Source organism: Doryrhamphus excisus, linkage group LG22, assembly GCF_037039965.1.
Source record: "Doryrhamphus excisus strain RoL-2023G ecotype Guam linkage group LG22, RoL_Dexc_Guam_v1.1, whole genome shotgun sequence".
NCBI classification, from domain to species: domain Eukaryota; kingdom Metazoa; phylum Chordata; class Actinopteri; order Syngnathiformes; family Syngnathidae; genus Doryrhamphus; species Doryrhamphus excisus.
In genome coordinates, this window is record NC_136378.1 from 10,597,368 (window position 1) to 10,615,598 (window position 18,231).

The following is an 18,231-nucleotide window of genomic DNA, read 5'->3' on the forward strand; positions in this document are numbered from 1 at the left end:
CAAGATGTGTGCAGCCTCGTAATGTGTAATGATGTGCATTTGTATTAAAGAATAATTTGTTTTTTAACTAAATAAATTGAATATTTGATATTATCTGATTGCTGCAACAATGTGAAGGATGAGGCGGGACAGAATATTGAGGGTACACAATAAAAACATCCTCAGAAAGGTGAATTGCTTGCTGACGGGGTCATCTTTCATTTCATTTTTTCAGCATCCTGAGTTGCGGGAATGAATCATTTCCACACACGCTAGCAATGTTCACTGGAGTTCAACTGGCCTCATGTGAGGCTACTGCATGCTAGAACTGTATTAATATTCATACAAGTGTACCTCTCTGGATTGAGCCATATGCTGCGATGTGAGAGGGAGAAGCACGGAGCATCTGCTTCCGCTCATGCTCACCAGATAGGCCGCTAGATGGATGCAATCATTCAGCACAGTTCTGTCCGAGATGCATTGGAAGTGTCTGCTCCCAAAGGTCATGTATTGTGAGCCTTTTACGTGCGAAATGAAAAATGTGTTGGATGAAACTGAAAGAGAGACAAGTTTGAAAAGTGCTTAAGGTGAAACTTTAGCCGTTGTTGAATCACAAATCAATCATCCGCTGAGCTCTGGCTGCTGTAGGAGAGATGGGATTTTTACTAAGGTCACAGTCTCACCTTTAACCATAACTAATCTTTATTCCAGCGGCTTGATAAGAATACTGGTGTGGTTGATCTATGACATTTAAAGTGGGCAATAATGGCTGTGTGTTCAATAACTTTTGTGCATCATAAATCCATATGCTGCTTTGCTGTTGTACAAGCAGTGGTGAGCAACCATACGTCTGGTAGACTAGCTATTTAGCTTCCTGTGTAGTAGTTGTGAACATTTGTGACTGAAGCGACATCCAGATTGTTGATACAGATATCAATACATAACACGCATCTTACTGTCATTAATGGTAATGGCGTCGTAACATTTGAAACCATTTTTAATGTAGTTTATTTTACATCCTCATGCAATCGTAATGAAAACAACCTTTCATTTTTAGTTGTTTTTTGTCAAACAGTGAGCGTTGGTCTCAGCCGCTGTCATCAATATGTGATTGGTCGTTCATTTTTGTCGTTTTCCTCCGTAATGCCTTCTTCGGCATAGTGTGATTTGTTCATCTATTTACATATCCAGAAGATTGCTCACTTGCTATCTTCCTTTTATTTTATTCTGTTGTGTGCTCCCCATCCCTCCTAGTATTCATTGGCTGTCATTTCTATCTCCTTGGTGTTTGCTATTTTTCTCCTGTAATCAGACACACAGATTCATCATTGTCGCCCTCAGATGTCACCTACATCAATTTCCCAACACTTTCCAATCTTGGAGGGCCGCTGTCAGGGGTGGCACCTTGCAGCTTGGGACACTCCTCTGCACATGCACACCGCCTCTGTCTTTTGTTCGCCCACACAGTCGCTAAAGCGCACACACATGCTCAAACATGATTCACTACATCGTTGGTCTCTAATGTCTTACTTGCTTCATCTTGGAAACATCCATTCGTCTCCGCCGACAGGTCTTGACAGTCGCATCTATCCATTATACTCTTATCCTCACTCCATCAGTCCACGTTCTACTAACCTCAACCTCCCAGCCCACGGCTCAGTAGCTGAAGTTGTTCCAAAATAATGGGTAGCCACACTGACAACTTCTTCACTTCACTTGCATTTTTTGGTCTTATACAAATATAAAGCTTAGAAATGTATTGCAAAACACTAATGTTAGAACGTTCTGAATTAGCACTAATAAGTGAAAAGTGTAAAAAACAAATTCTGCAAGTGACTTGCTGTGGCTACCCCTCATGAGAGAACCCAAAAACTGTCTAGATCTCCTCAGGTTCAAGAAACAGGTCAGGTGGGAGGTGCTCAGTCAAAGTTGGCTTATTTGAGAATATATTGTTAACAAGATACATCACATGACTGTACTTGTGTTCTAATAAAGAGTATGACAGTTCATATGTTGATTATGAGGTTAAAAATACATGTCTATCAAACCACTGATCCAAATCTGTTGCAAAATTGACTTGTTTGATGCTATATGATATGATGCTGTGTGGTTGTGCAGAGGAAATAATTGGTAAATTTAGTGGATAATGAAGACACTACTACTTAATGATTGTAACGAGAGAAGACCAGAAAGACCACTGGTATGTGACAAGTATTCCTAAATTACAACTATGTTTAGTCTTGATTAGAAATGTTATATTCCTCTTTGATCAACCTAACCTGACCTTCTAAATAGTTGAATGCAGTATGGAATAAAACTCGAGAAAATCTACTTAAGCTGAGTTGATATAGCGCCCTCTTCTCAGCTTTTTCAAGTGCAGGCTGGCTTAAATCCAAAAGAACTTGACAGCACCAGCTAGCTGCTCTGTAGTAACGCCAGCATCGACCCACTGAACAGGATAAATGGACATTTTATTTAAAGCTTTTAGGTTTTTGTCATGTCATGTCATTCCATAAATATTGATTCTTAACTTCTACAAATAATGTAGTGTAGAAGTTTGGGGTTGGCTGAACCCTTAAACACCAAACGGCTTGGTACATTTGGCTGAGAGCCAGCTTTAAAGTTAACAGCAGAAATGAAGTCAGGTGTGTTGGTGATGATCTATTTGAAGCTAAATGGTTAAGGGTTTGAATCCTAGTCAGGATGAATGGCAACATACATATTGTTCATTTAGTTATGCAGTGTTAACAGAGCATGTAAATTGAAGTCAAATTTGTCATTTATTGTGCAAATTCACATTGCTGAAGAGCTGAAATATTGATTGCTGACAACATGAGGTGATGATTAATTATCAGATTGATGTCAACATACGACCTTGAAGCCACACAGACCTTGACAGACCATATAATTCCATTTTGTCGGCCCGGAATGAATAAATATGCATCTTAATGCTCTCCTCCTTGACCACACAGACTTAGTTGATGAATAAACCCAAGATGCTGTGGGAAATCATTAAAGGATTTGTTAACTAATGCACTTGGGCAATGGATGACGTTATTAACATAATGGTTAGCTGAGGTGTACCATGGAGGTTCTAATCATAAATTAGTTGGCTAGAAAGCCCTTATTAAATGTACACACAGGAGGTTCTTGATCCCAGAGGAAATAGTGAGAGAAGGGGAAATCCAAAAAAGGCATGATAATGAAAGATATGGTCATGCTCTGCCAGCTCATCAATCTCCCGCTTCCTCTGCTGTTTGCCCAGCACCGCCACACATCGTACTTGTGTGTGCGAAGCTGCAGCCACCCTTCTTTTAATCAAATATTGATCTGTAGATCAAAGACAGAAGGAGGTGGAGTCACTCCTTCTACTCTGTAAGTCCACATCAGGGATGAGTGATTGTTTACAATAATTGTTTTAATACATTGAACAAAAGTCTTAATTCCCACGGCTCCCTGACATTTATTGGCCAATATGTCTTCCCATTGATACATTGCTCACTGTTGCCTGTTGCAAAGCTTGCCATCGTCTGGTTTGTCTCTTGCCTCTCCAAGGTCCAAAGATAATAAGTAGGTTTATGTTTGCAGCTTTGTACTCATTCAAGTGAGGCATCACTTCATTGAGATTGTGAGTCATCACTCGACGTGAATGAAATCTTCTTATCAAGCTTTTCAGCCTAGAACACACTTAAAATGCTTGTCAAAACATGCAACGAAGAACCTTGCTCTGACATCAGTTGCAATGTTCTGTTGCTCCTCAACATGCTGCTGGCTTGCAATGTAAACTAAACATGCAATACTGTGCAAAGGTATTCTGCCACCATAGCTAGAACGGTGCTCATGTCACTGACCCTGGGTCCTGAGTCAAGTAAACAAGTGCGAGTCCTATGCCTCTTGCAGGTTCTAGTCCAGACCGATCCTATCTATCTGGATCTGAGAATGTCCCTAAACATACCAAACACATCGGCTTCTCTTTTCCATCGTGCTGTGGTACCTGACATGGAGAAACACCAGAGAATCTCTAAGCTAAGAGTGGCATTTTACGGAGAGTCAGTTAGTTAGTGAGCAACCACTATTTATTAGCTTGTTAGCTTCCTCAGTCGTTCGACAACACGATGTGTACGAGGTAGCACTAATCATTACGTATGTTACATCAGTAACATGCAATAAAAGAAACTCTTTTATTCAAAATTTTCATCTGGAATTGGAGGTTCGTTGTAGATCCTCTAAAGATGTGGCTGACCTACGTATACTGTAATAATTACTGTTTTATCACTTTTATCCAGATCCTCACCAAAATATAAAGAATTCTTCTTTGGTCCTTGTGCCAAACCTCCTTTTTACTCTTTGACTGTGCTTCGGTGTCACTGCTGTGAAAATGTCCATTTATAGCAATAAAATCAGTGGTGGCCCAAGGCACTAGACTGAAGCTATCAATGGGGAGGGGGGGTGGACAAAGGTGCATTTGACCTAATGAAACGTCACTGGGAATGAACAGCAATACTGGCTAATTGTGCTGACAGTGATTGATAGTAATGTGATGAGGCAAAAAGGATCATAAATCACATGTGACAAGCATCCTGCTGTGTATCCTACAAGGTAAGATTTTGTTGTTGGCAATACTTTAAACTAACTCTGGTGACTCACTGGAGCTTAATGACTCCATGTTTGCATGTGTGACAAATTTGTTTTTCCCACATGCAGTGGGGTAATCCTATCATGAGAGAGCTACCAATGCTGGAAGGCAGTTGGACTCACAAGAATACAGTACTAATATATAAGTGTATACTGTAGTAATGTGGTTTCGATGTTGTGTTGTGTGGGTTAGACTTTACACATTAGTGGGACCAGAAAAAGTAGAATGAGCATGACTGCTTCCATAGCAACACTATTACACTATAGACATGACATTCGTGGATTCAGCCATGGCATGTGCAACATGAAGTTATCCTCCCATTCCATGTGGAAGTGGTTGTTCTCCGAGGACATCTTGTTCACAGTCCTCTCAATTTTACATCAATGCAAATCTGTATTATTTGTTTCAGGGCTAAATTTGCACACTTTTTCTTTAGTAATTTAGAAATGCAATGCAGGAGAAAACATATGCATATTGGGGAGAGGCGATATGGCCCACACCTGGACTGCCTTTTAAGCCCACCGCTGATGCCTTCCACACCATCACATCAACTACTTCCTGTCTAGTATTTGCATATCTTCTGAAAAGATGTGCTGTGGATTGATCAAAATAGTGTTGTAATTCCACACAGCAACACGGAATAAAAAATGTATTTGAGACACGATATCCAAGCTTAGAATATGCAACAGAAGAAAGGAAAGTTGTTTCATAGCGCAAAGGAAACAACAGTGAAGGAGAGCAGGGTGAACTCTTGAAGCCATAAATAAACCAAGTGAAGACATTTTATTTATTTTATTGCTGCAACAAAAACATTAAAGCAAGTGAACTTGCTTTATAAACTTTGGGAGGTGACCTTGATGTAAAACAAAATAATATTGTACTGTAACTATATTTGGGGCTGCATAAAGGCTTGAAGTGAGACCCATGCTCTACAATATAGAGCTACCGCTGTAATTTATATTCCTTGTGCCCCTCGTTGTACTGCATGGCCATAGAACTTCATGGGTAATTTCACACACATAAAAATGTTAATCTACAATGATAATACTGCAAATTGAGTTCCAGTGTGAAGTGTCTGTCTGTTCAGCTTGCCTTTTCTACTTGCATATATCCCAAGTCTCTCCTAACCAGTCACTCCCAGCCTATTTTCTTTCACAGGCAGACACCTGAGCCAAGGATAAAATTGCATTTAGTTATAGTTTAACCTTCCTGGGTGTAGCGGTGCTTCAGGGCTATCTAATGGAACCTTTTGGGTGGGGTAACTTCCAGCAGGCTGGTTCAGTTCATGAGGTCCTTGGGATTGACCGCCGAGTTAAGTACTTATCTGGATGAGAGCCTGCAAGTATCTGAAGGAATTAAATACACTAAATAGGGTTATATGCAATTTAACATGGGTTTATCAGGTAGAGGACTCATTGGTAGACTTAAAGATGAAAAGCACACAGCCTCGATCCAAGCTTGGTTGAACTTGTTTCTACTTACATCCGTTTGAGACCACCACAAGGTTTGCCATCCAGATCTACTCTCCTGTAAAACAAGACATTCAAACAAACTGGTAGGATAACACAATAATTGTATTCAGGCCACAACATTAGCTAATCTATTTCGCTTCAAGGAGATGGAATTCTAAGTTTTCTTCTAACCAAGATCTGCTTGCAAAGAGCATTAGCTAAATGAAGGCTCATTTTCCGAGGACAATATTAAGTCATTTTCGCAGCAAATGATGCTTTTTCCTAGACGTGTGAATGCACAGCCTCGGCCTGCTTAATGGCACAAATGTATCCTTTTCACTCATCTACAAGATGATTGCATTCGTGTTTTCTCCATTTAAAACCTAACGGCCACAACCAGAATCTCTGAGATGTATCATTCTCAAGTTATTCCCAAATTAGCTCGAGCTGCTGTGACCTTTGTTTGCATGCCCAAGTTGCTGCAGGCTGCCACTGCTGATGCTGCTTGTTGTTGCCATTTAAGATGCAGTTTGTCTCTTCAGTAATCTAACCACAGCGAGAAACATTAGCATTGCAAATGACCTCGTTTTTCAATTCGCAAACCTTGAGTTTTTATGCAATAATGTCAATGTGGCTTATGAACGTCTCATTTGTTTGTTTACATCATTGGGGGGCTTTGGAGGTGACAAGTTGAATTCTGGTTGAAGGATACTGAATGGTTTTGCATAATTAGCTCTTGTGGCAGGCTAATTAATCATGACAGTCGGTGAAGGCATCCAGTGAATGAGTCAACAGTGCCATGTTGGTTAATTTTATAGAGTCAGGTTAACTGAACTGAGACAAAAAGAGAATCAGCCCCCCCCTAACAAAACTAAAGCCATTATAGTTGGAGAATGAAGAGCCTCCTAATAGAAGAGAGAGATTGAATTAGGTAGCCACAATCATTGATGGCTCCCTCTCCCTCTCTGTCTCTGTGTTTAGGTATTTGCATGTGCTACTTACAGTGCATGTGTGGGGGCGTCGATGGGATGTACAAAGTGCTGGAGGGAGGGAGATTAGAGGAAGACATGTCCACACGGAGTAACCAATTAATATCGCACAGCCTCTTTGTCTCAGAGCAAAACAACAGTGTCATTTTGTTAAAACTGTTTTATTTCTCCCGGTCGATATACAGTGTTCATCGATGGTTGGATAGCAGGCAATGAGCACGGATTAATTCAGCTGTTGTCTCCATCTAGGTCTGCTAATTATGGAAATGTGGAAATTATCATGACTTCTAAAACCACCAATTTTCAATGAGGGCCACATGCTGAAAAACAGAAAGATGCAAAGGCCACTGTGATATTTTGTAAACCAGCACATGTAAATATGAAGTTTATTTTTATTTTCCCAAAAACTTTATTCTTAATCCTTCTAGTATTGACTTTATTACCATATTTTGACTTAATTTGAATAATATTCCATCTTTTCCACAACCACATTTTCAAAAAATGGCCATTTTAATGAGTTTTCTTTGTTTCTCATAATGACTATCCATTTAAAATCTCTAATACATGGCATTATTTTCCCTCATCATAATACAAGTTTATTTTTGTAAATGTGACATTTAAGACCACTTTTTCCTCTTAATATTTTGAACAAAAAGTTACAATACAATTACGGCTTGTATATTTTATTGTCATATTTTGACTTTATTCTATATTCTATAACATTCTCATAACATTATAACTTGCAACCTAACAACCCTTTTAAAAATTCTTACTTTGTTCATTGCTGTTTACCTCCACCAAATTCTTTTTGGCAGCGTGTTTTTGTTTTGTTTTTTCAAAATACCTTGAAAGGTTCTGAATGGATTTGGCCAAAATCTGCAGGATTTTTTGCACATTTGTTTTCAATGGAAAAAAATACACTTGTATTTTGTTTGATAGAGTATTATGGTCTTTACAATCTCCTTAATGCGACTTACAGTGCATTTTAACCTTTTGGTGACCTTCTCTGGGCATGTCTAGCCTATAAGAAGTGCCCCACTGTGATTTAAAAATTTTCCACCATTCCATTATCTCAGTCGACATGCTGGAATGGGGCTCGTCCTTTTGTGACTTCTGTTTCTCGTTATATCCTGGCTTCCTGCGCTATCATTGGCTGGGTTTTCAATGACTGTTGATGCATCACTGAGGGAAATAGAGGAATAGATCAGTCATTATAGCAGAAGCACTAATTGGTCATAATATCACTGTGTACAGCGCATGTTAGCACCTAACAAAAAACAAGCAGCCAAAATGCTGCAATCCCATTTTAATTGGTTAATAACTGTCTTGTGGCCGTTCAGAACATTTGGTGCACTGGGTGTCATGTTTCATTGCAAAGTGTCACAGTCAGCTCGTGGATGGGAATGCAGATCACGTAGCTTTCAGTCATTTTTGTAACACGGTATCAGATCATATGTACCAGAAACTGCGTTTTATTGTTGATACTTTAGCACCAAATGAGGTGAAGGCTGAGGGATGCATGCATATGCATGCATATGCATCTTTACCCACTCCCACTGTAAAACGGCAGTTGCTTGCGGAGGAGAAACGAAGCTACGAGGGTAAAGAGGTGAGAAGTCTCCCATCATGACAGGAGTACGGCCATTATCACGCAATAGCAATGGCTATTAAATTGAGTTATTTCTGCCACTTGCAGCTGCCAGCTGGAGATAAGAGCTGTTTGGCCGAACCTGTGAACTTGTCAGCATCTCCTGGAAGCTGTCCTCATATTAGTCCAAAGACACACTGTAACTGGGCTAAGTGGATTGACAGAATTTAAACGGAATTAGAATACTTGTACGTGCCAACGCTTGTGATGATGATGTAATTTGTGTCCATTTCATTTTGTATAGGCCCTTAATCATATTACATTTATATTTTATTCTTGGCTATATCTATGAATTTCAAAGATGGCTGTGTTAGTGTTTTTCTAGTGTTTTGCAATCAAAGATTGCATTTCTCAACCCCAGATTGCTCCACTTGGTGCATTATCAGAGTGGAAATGAGCCGTCGCTATATTGTACCATATATGTGACTTAGTCGCATGCTAAACTGCAACGTTTGAGTCATGAAGCATAGTGTCTGCCTTCAATACATTTTCTCTTCACTGTGGACAGGAAGAGTGTTGTTTTTGACATGTAAGGCCAGAGCGAAGATGATCTGAAGATATCTTGTCACAACTGCTGAAATGAAAGCAAAGGCCGGGGATTTGCCTGCAAGCGGGCATAGCTCAGAGGTGAACTATTGCGGTTGAGTTGCTTGATGGAGGGAGAGCAACAAAACCTCAAGATAAGAGTCTAATGATCCTCCAGAGCCACAACACAAGCTACATTAAACTTACTCATGGCCTGTCATCTAATACATTTCAGGGCTTATTAGGCATCTCCAGTGAATTGTAGCCCATGGGCTTGTTTCATCATGTTCTCTTGCTCGTGGTTAATATGTCGATAAAATGCTGCAAGTGTTGCATAGCGTGTGCGTAACTCTTGATAAGGCATCAAACTATTATGGTGGCTGGGAAGGTTTGGGGCAATGTATAATCAGTATATCTAATGAATTGTGAAGAAGGATAAGGGGTACATTAAAAGTGATGTAGTGATGGTACGTGACATAATGTCATTATTTGAAAAGGAAAACTGCAGAAAGTAATGTATCCTTGAATGCAGCATGGGAGTGTTGGCATTCATTCATACATTCATTTTCTACCGCTTATCCAGCTGGAGCCTATCCCAGCTGTCTTCAGGCGAGAGGCGAGGTACACCCAGCCAATCACAGGGCACATATAGACAAACAACCATTCACACTCACATTCATACCTATAGACAATTTGGAGTCGCCAATTAACCTCGCATGTTTTTGGATTTTCAGACATTGTAGCGTATATGAGTCAGACTCCGGCTCTGTAAATGTCAGCTGAGTTCAAACTTGGAAATGTGCAAACAATCAGACGTTAATATTGTTTGTTCCCAATGGTTCATTTCTCAAAACTGCTTTAGAATGAGAATGCCGCCATTACACCCCAGACATAGAAAGGAGTAAACAATAAGCTGCTGACTGGGGCAGCTCACCAATGTCAACAGGATTTTGTGGAATTTGCCTGCAAGAGCATTTGTGCAAGGGGAGGTTTTTTTTTAATGGCTTCCAAGAAATCAACTGCCCTTCGTCATCTCTATCAATCAGCTTCCTCTGTGAACATTAAGGAATTCAGGACAAACAGGCTGGTTTAAAATAGGGTAGCGGCTTGATAATAAGTGCATTTCCCTCTCCTCAATCCCAGTGGATTTGAGACACACTTGTGGGATTGGAATGCAATGAAACTCTTCCATAGATCAACCAGTTTCCCTTTGAAGAGAGGGAGCAAGATCTTTGAGAACAGGGGAATACCGTCTTCGACACATTTGTGATTCTGCCAACAGAGAGACGAGGATAGAGTGGATCACTCTTGCAGTGATTTCAATTCATGCCATCTTTTAGTGGTTAATGAGGAGTGGGGCAAATGTCTGTGGCTAAGTGGATAAAAATGGCAGTGAAAAGTAAAACTTCTTGACTCCAGAGAGGCAAAATAGGCAAACTTCTCTCCAATTAAAATTCAGAAAGGTATCAATATAGAAATACATGTACGGCTGTATGGCAAGGTACCGATGGTTGTGTTGGGTATAAGCTTTTTGTGGGTTTTGCATTATCATTCCTACGACAAGTGTTATTTAGTTCCATACATTCAAGAGAAATGTTGTATAACAGTTGGATGGACCAACATTCATCAACTATTCCATATTTTGCGTCATAACCTTTAAAAAAAAAAAAAAATCATAGCATTGCCATAAATGCCGTGCCATCATATGTATGGATATGCATTTATTCTACTATTTGCTAATGTATGTTCTGCTGCATTGCGTTGCCTGTACTCGGAGATGCAGTAAGGCTTATGTGCAAGTAGTGTGTCACATTCATTCAAAATCATGTAGCAGTGGCACCAACCCCCAAGAGAAAAGGTGATGAAACGTCCGCCTTAAGCAGCTTAAATGAAAACTGCTGTTTCCATAGGAACCAATCTAAAGGCAATTAGGAGTGCAGTGAATGAAGCTTGATGAGTATCATTCAGTGATGATCTTCAAAAATTCCATCAGGAATCGTATCTTTGACTGCATATATTTATATTCCCTCTGTTTAGCGCTTGTCTTTCCTCTGACTAGCCTTCCCTCTCATATCCTCTCCAGATGCTAGTTCAAGGCATGCTTTCCGGGATGAATTTCACCCTCACATCATGAGGGCCCTATTCATCTTCTGATCAGGCAGCATGCCTGAAGTGGAGACCAATGACGCAGTCTTGCTTTTTACGAAAATGAGAGTGGGGCTGGTACACCAGAAGAAACATGTGCGGAAGTATTTGGATGGTGACCGTTTTTATTTTACTTTTTACACAACACATTTCAGTGGAAACAATCAACAAGTGATTGAAGTGTAGCGTTTTTTTAAGAGATCTCAACGCAAGCAGAGCATGATTTTCACATACTTGAGACGTAAAGGAAACCGGCAAGACCCAATCACATCTTGATTTGGATTTCTTTGTCCGAATCCAAATTTTTAAACACTTTGTCATTGTCCAACTACGTCTGGACCTAACTGTATTTGCCTTGGGGTTGTAGTCCACGCTCCATTAAGGCTGATCTGCATAATGTTCTTCCTGGCCTCATTAATGTTTATCGGAGGTGGTGGCGACTTTCTACCAGGTAACAGTGTAATAGCGTCCTCCTCAATTTTACACTCGCCTTGTTCCATCATCACCTTCCCTTTCTTTCATTGTTCATCCCACTACCCCTCTTTGGATGACCTCCCCTCATGTTAAAATACTCCACAGAGATAAAGGCGACATCTGACATTCTACTCCTCCTCTCATCCATCATTCATAAACACCTACGGCTTCATCATTTGTTAGATGTTCCAGTTCCCTTTCTCTTCCTGTCAGGCATACATACGTATATGCATACAACAAAGCACTATAAAATACATGAAAAATAATTGAGTCAAACATGTGTCCCAATTATGTGGGAAAAGTATATAGAGTACCGTCCACTACAACAGTGAAGTCAATTCATTCATCCAAATTGTTTGTGATTAACCCGAAAGCAACATTTCACCTTTTTATTCCCAGGTATTTTCATTTGGGTCCGATGCACAATTTAAAACACAGCACTTTTGGTTTGCAACCAGCCCAAAACGTATCGGAACTTTTGACTGATACACTAGGTGTATTTTGTTGCTCTGGCGTGTACTATTGCATTGCACATTGAATCAATAACAAATTGAGTCTCACCACTCAATTTCAGATTGTATAGGGTAGGTTTTCCTGTTTAGACTGCATTTAGTGATGAATACAAGAGTGCTGTGTATGGTTAGAAAAACAGGCAATTGTAAATCGAAGAGAAAATACAAACTCAATCAGAGCTAGTGCACAACCGTTGATGAGATCAGCAATAAGCTGCAGAGTACATGAGTGAAGGTATCAGTATCTACTATGTACATACATTTTCTTCCACCTATCCTGTTCAAAAACATGGGTGAATTTGGGCAAGACGCAGGGTAAGCCATGGACTGTTTGCCAGGGCACATACATGCATACATTTTGCTGTGTGGGATCAGTTCTGTACATGTTGGCAGCACAAACCTCACACAGTATGTACTACATGTGTGTTTATATGATTGGTAATGGCCCAAAATTTCACAGTGGTGTCAAATATCATCCATCATCCTCCACTCCTCCCATATTTGCTTTTGTATCTTGACTTGGAGAATAATGCATGCTGAGGCAATCAATAGATTTTCCTCACTCTCCCACACACCTCCTCGCTTGTTGAGCACCACTGCTATTGTCTGATTGTCGTCCGTTTTTTTTTTATATTACTGCACTGTACTGTGTTGCGTTTTGCGCTCCTCTGCGGCTCCGATCTCCCTTTGCTCTCACTCCTCCTCTCCTGCCTCCCCATCTATCAGTGACAGCTGTTGTTGCTTTGCTGTGTTTGCAACCTACGCATTATCTGGTCTAGAATTCATTTAGCTACCATCAGTTGCCTCGCCACCACCCCTGCCCACAACTCCTCTAAAGGAGGGAAGCCATTTAAACAGCATAATTCATAACACAGAAATCGGTGGTCTAGATGGAGCAGTACAGTAATGTGCTTTAACGCTGTCGACAATCAGTAGACAGTGGGGGAAGTATGGATGCTCCGGTGTTGTTATCGTTTACACAGGATATGTTACAGTAAGCACAGCATTCTTGACATCAAAGTCAAGAATGTGTGTATAAAAATGACACATTCTATGGGATTTAGGCTGCAACGCATGGTCTTATTTTGCTCCTACTGCCGACAAATGCAAATTCCCTCAGCTTTTAAACCTTTTATCCAACTTCCTTGGATTCCCTGGCTCACATGTTTGACATCAGCGTATTTCACAAGCCACCAATCCAGCTTGCTGGTTTGTTTGTTTTTTTTTTTGTTTTTTTTTACACCCTCACATGTGTGCTTGTTTTCCCTTCCATCCTCCAGTTCTCTCATCTTTCTCACTTCCCGACTTGACTCCCCTCTACCCTCTGCTTTTTGCTGTTAAGACCAGCAATAAATAGCAGGGCGATTTTCTTCAACCAAAGCATCAGATAGCTTTGTCACTACGGTTAAGTCTTCATATCAGGTCTGACACACAAGTCTACTCATACATATTAATTGGAAATCAAACTGAAGGGCCTCCTCAGCTCTCCTGTCAACTTTGGCAGTGGTATTAATGGAAACTCATTAACCCGCTAATGAATGCCATGTTATAACAGTCAGTTAAGTATCATTTGCTCATTTTGTGATGCAGAGTTCAAACATCTGAGAGAAGTCAAATTTGCAAAGTCTCGTAATTGATGTATTGATTGAGAATTATCTTGATTGGTTGGAATTGATTGTTGATTAAGCTTGGTTGACTGGGACAAAATGGGGTTTCTCTGTTTTTCTCTTCCATAAACATGCTAGGTTAATTGGCGACTCCAAATTGTCCATAGGTATGAATGTGAGTGTGAATGGTTGTTTGTCTATATGTGCCCTGTGATTGGCTGGTGACCAGTCCAGGGTGGACCGCGCCTCTCTCCAGAAGACAGCTGGGATAGGCTCCAGCACCTCTGCGACCCTTGTGAGGATAAGAGGTAGAAAATGAATGAATGAATGAATCAATCAACCACTGATGATATGTGCATCATTATTCAAGTATATCAACAAACGGGACCGGTTTGTATGACCTGTTTTTCTGACTCTTGTGTTTCTGACAGAAAAACATTTATGTATCTCTTTCTTATACCACCACATGCTTCCTCCGTTCTTTCCTTCAGGGAGGAATGAAAATGAAACCGCTAAGAGTTGTCCCCGGTTGTCATCGTTTCAAACTGCCAGGTCATTACTGCACCACAAGCAGCTTGGCTTAATGTCTTTTGACTTAACACTAATGACTGACTCTGCATCTGTCTCCGCAGGGAGGAGAGCGGACGGCCGCACTACGACAAGTCACGCAAATGCTTATTTGCAACAATTAAGGCAGCGATTCACATTTCATCAGTTTTCCCAACACATTTCCACAAGGAGGTTTCGGGTTCCATATGGTCCATTTCTAAGACATCATATCCCATTAAGAGAAAAGACAGCCCGCTTTCCCTTGTACCCATCCTCTTATCCCTATCTCTCCGCCTCTCCCCTCTTCCTCCTCCTATGTGCTGTGTTGGCTAGCCCATGCATATTTAACATAGTTGCATCTTCAAAGCTAGGAACTTATTCATTAGCATTTAGAGTGCTAATGAAAGCACACAGTGTGCTAGCACCCTCGCTGTTCTCTACACCTTCTCTCGACTTCCCTCATCCAACCCCATGCTGCATTACTCGAGCTACAACAGCCCCCCAACCTGTCCAACCCCCCTCTGTCTTCTTATCTGTTTGCCAGTGCCCTCAGCACAATTAAACAGGCACATTTTAAAAAAAAGAATGTGTGGGAGATGCACCAGGGTGTTCACGCTCCTGTTCTCACATCCATTGCTGCTGCCAACATGCAAGGTAGCACTCTTCGATGTTCACTCTTCTGTCTTTCCTTGTTGACTTATTATTTTTCTCCGTCTTCCATTGCTTGAGCCTGACGAGGGGAAGGTGTAAGGAGTTCTCATAAAGACGTCCCGTTTATGTGCGGTTTGTCTCCTTTATTCTGTAATCTTGTCCGCTGAGCCTCCTGCTGCACACTAACAGAGGAGACAGGAAGCGGTCGGATGCTTGGCAAATTGGCCAGAAGTATAGTGTTTTCCTATTTTGGCCTAGTAATGGAAAGAAGTGGGAAGCGGATGTCGTTTTCACAGTGACCAGAGCCAGATGGAGTGGAGCCTGTGGACAGAGGGAGTTTCTGTCTTTCAATCAAATCAGAACAAATGGATCTCAAAAGTAATGCCTTTGCAACTTTCTTGAGGACCAAAAAGCTATGTTTAAACTATAAAAGCCAAGTGTCATGAAAACCTTGTTGATCAAGTCGAATTTTTCCGATTTTTTTCCCACATTCGCTCCAGGTTCAAGCTGTCACCTAATAAAACCTTCATCAACTGTGGCAGTGTTTGCCTTTAGATTCTCTGCTGCAATCACGCTCTGCAGTCAGTGGAAGGCTACAGTGGTAATCACGCCTACAGATTAATTGCTTTTCCACAAAAGCATACGGTTTATGCAGGTTGCATGACTGACAGAGCACAAGAAGAGAAGAGCTTGGATGGGTAGGGGTAATAAAGTGAGGGAGCAGATGAATAGAGGAGCAGACAGACGCCGGAGATAGTGGGTGTTGTGTTTGACAAAAAAGGGTGAGTCTTGGATGAGGGAGTTAATCTGCAGAGGAGCAGATTGGCTTCCCATCATTCCTTCACTGTCCTTCAAAGTGAAGCACAAATTCAGCACCTACATGCATGAAAAATAGTGAATCCCCCAGGAAGTCTACATTTAGTACCAACTTTCAAAATGTGCGCAACATACTTGTCAGCTTCATACATGGACATTTCATTTATTGCTATTTTGTTAGGAGCAGAGAATAGTGTTGGCCACTTGAGAGATATGGGTCAATAAATCACAGGGGATATTTCAACTTGAAATTAAATTTATTTTGAGGCAGCCTAAAAGCACCGTGACCTTCACAAAAACAGCATTTTTGTGACTTTATGGGAATTGAGCAACATTTGCTCTCTTGCTTGGTTTAAACAGGTCCCCGTGTTGCTGCTATTGTAGTACATCCATCAATAATCTGGATTCATGTGTGAATAGCCATCTACAAGAGATTTTACATTCAAAGAAGGTTATACTTGAGAGTAATGCATATTCGTCTTTCTTTTTCTTTAATTTGCATATGTCATTAGTAGCCTATTGACCCGAATATAAGGTATTGTCACAGCGTTGTGTCCTGCCACTCACACACACCAGAACCTTGGAGAGATGCTGCTGCAAAACAGACCCATTCGGAAAAAGTGTGTCAAAGGTTGGGAAGGTCAGCAAACCAACTCCTTTGTCCATTCCAGACACCCCAGAATATGAAATGTTTAATATTAAAACATACCTTATATAAAATAATAGTAATAGTTAAAACCTGGCCGATCACATTCTCAAGTTTTTAAATCAAAGTGTTGGGAACATTATTTGGCCCCATGGTAGGTTGTTTAGTAGTCTCACTAAATTACAAATGCACTGGACTTCACGGAATGATACAGTACAAGGCAAACGGAGTTTATGTGCAATACTGTACAAAAACCAAGGAATTTTGGATGAAAACATTGCATGAAAACTGAATCAGATCTTGCAGTGTTTGCGTCTTCCAGAGCACAAGCTCAAGGTTGCAGCGGAACAAGTTGTAGCTGCTCCCCATGCCATGAGTATCCAACAGCACCTTAAAAAAGTGCTGGAGCGCTCTTTCTGCTCACCCAATCTGGCTCTTTCCCAAGATCAACATGCTCATCAATAGGACTCAAGATGTGGATGACATCATGATGGCCTTGACAACAAAGCCACCAAGGATCCCGGAAGAATCCTTCCAGGAGTGCATGAAGGTGTTGCAGAAAAGGCTGGGAAAGTGCATCAGACTCCAGTGGGATTACTTCGAAAAGGGGAAACTTGCAGTTTGTAGGTTGGATTTTAAGTAGTATCTTCTATGACACCAGCCCTTTGACACTTTGGAACCTTTGACACTTCGTATGTTGCAGTAGAAGGAAATTTCAAGAAAAATGCAATTTTATTAAAATGTTGCCCATCATCCACAATCCCTATGTGAGACAACAACAGACATGTCTTTCTAAAAATTTAGCACTCTAAAATATTTTTTTTCATTATATACTGATTTTTGTTGTCATAATTATTGCCATAGCAACAATCATGCTGAACAGTATCATGTGCAACACAGTTTAGTTTGGATGTTTTTGGGACAACACTGTTTGTTTGCAGTGATTTTTTGTTGGGTTGTTGTTGTTTTTTTTGCTGGATTCTGTGCTCTCCCCAGTTGAACAGTATATTCACCCTGACAACAACATTCAAATATTAATGTGTTTGTTACCTGCATTCAGGAAGACTAGCCGTACTCCGCCTTAACGGTGAATGTGGATGTAGAAAAATAACTCTGATGCGGTTAGACTATGAATTAAGTGGACTTGGCTTGCATCCTGCCATCAACTTTAATGATGAATGAGGGCATAATAAAAGTTGTGATGCAAATGTGCCTCACAAGTCTCATTTTTTTATATTAACTGCCACACAATTGCAAAATGAAATGAACCATTACTGTAAAGAACGTGCTACCTTTTAACAAGGGAAAAGCATATATCAGCCTGACGGTCAGATAGCTTGCACGCGGCTGGCGTGAGCAGTGGTTTCTTTCTTTTTCAAGACATTCCGAATGGTTGTGCACAGCACACAGGCAAAGCTTATCCTACCTGAACTCAAACAGAGCATAGACAGTCAGTGCTATTTATTGATTAAATAATGTAATAGGACACATCTACGCAACAAAATACATTTGTCAGTCACAAGTTCCACATGAAAAATGTATGAGTTCAAACAAAAGGTGCTATCTTCTAAAGTTGTGTATCCAATTCAGATGTAAACACTCG

General features: G+C 40.6%; 1 protein-coding gene across 1 annotated transcript in view; it reads left to right on the forward strand.

Moving 5' to 3' along the window:
• The window catches only part of LOC131110465 (uncharacterized), a 95,011-nt gene extending 77,199 nt beyond the window's left edge, over nt 1-17,812 (forward strand). Inside the window, exons 9-10 of the transcript XR_013625296.1 lie at nt 14,458-14,518; nt 14,599-17,812. The gene's annotated coding sequence lies outside the window, so the exon portion shown is untranslated. The remainder of the gene's footprint in view (nt 1-14,457; nt 14,519-14,598) is intronic.
• The last annotated feature ends 419 nt before the right edge of the window (nt 17,813-18,231 follow it).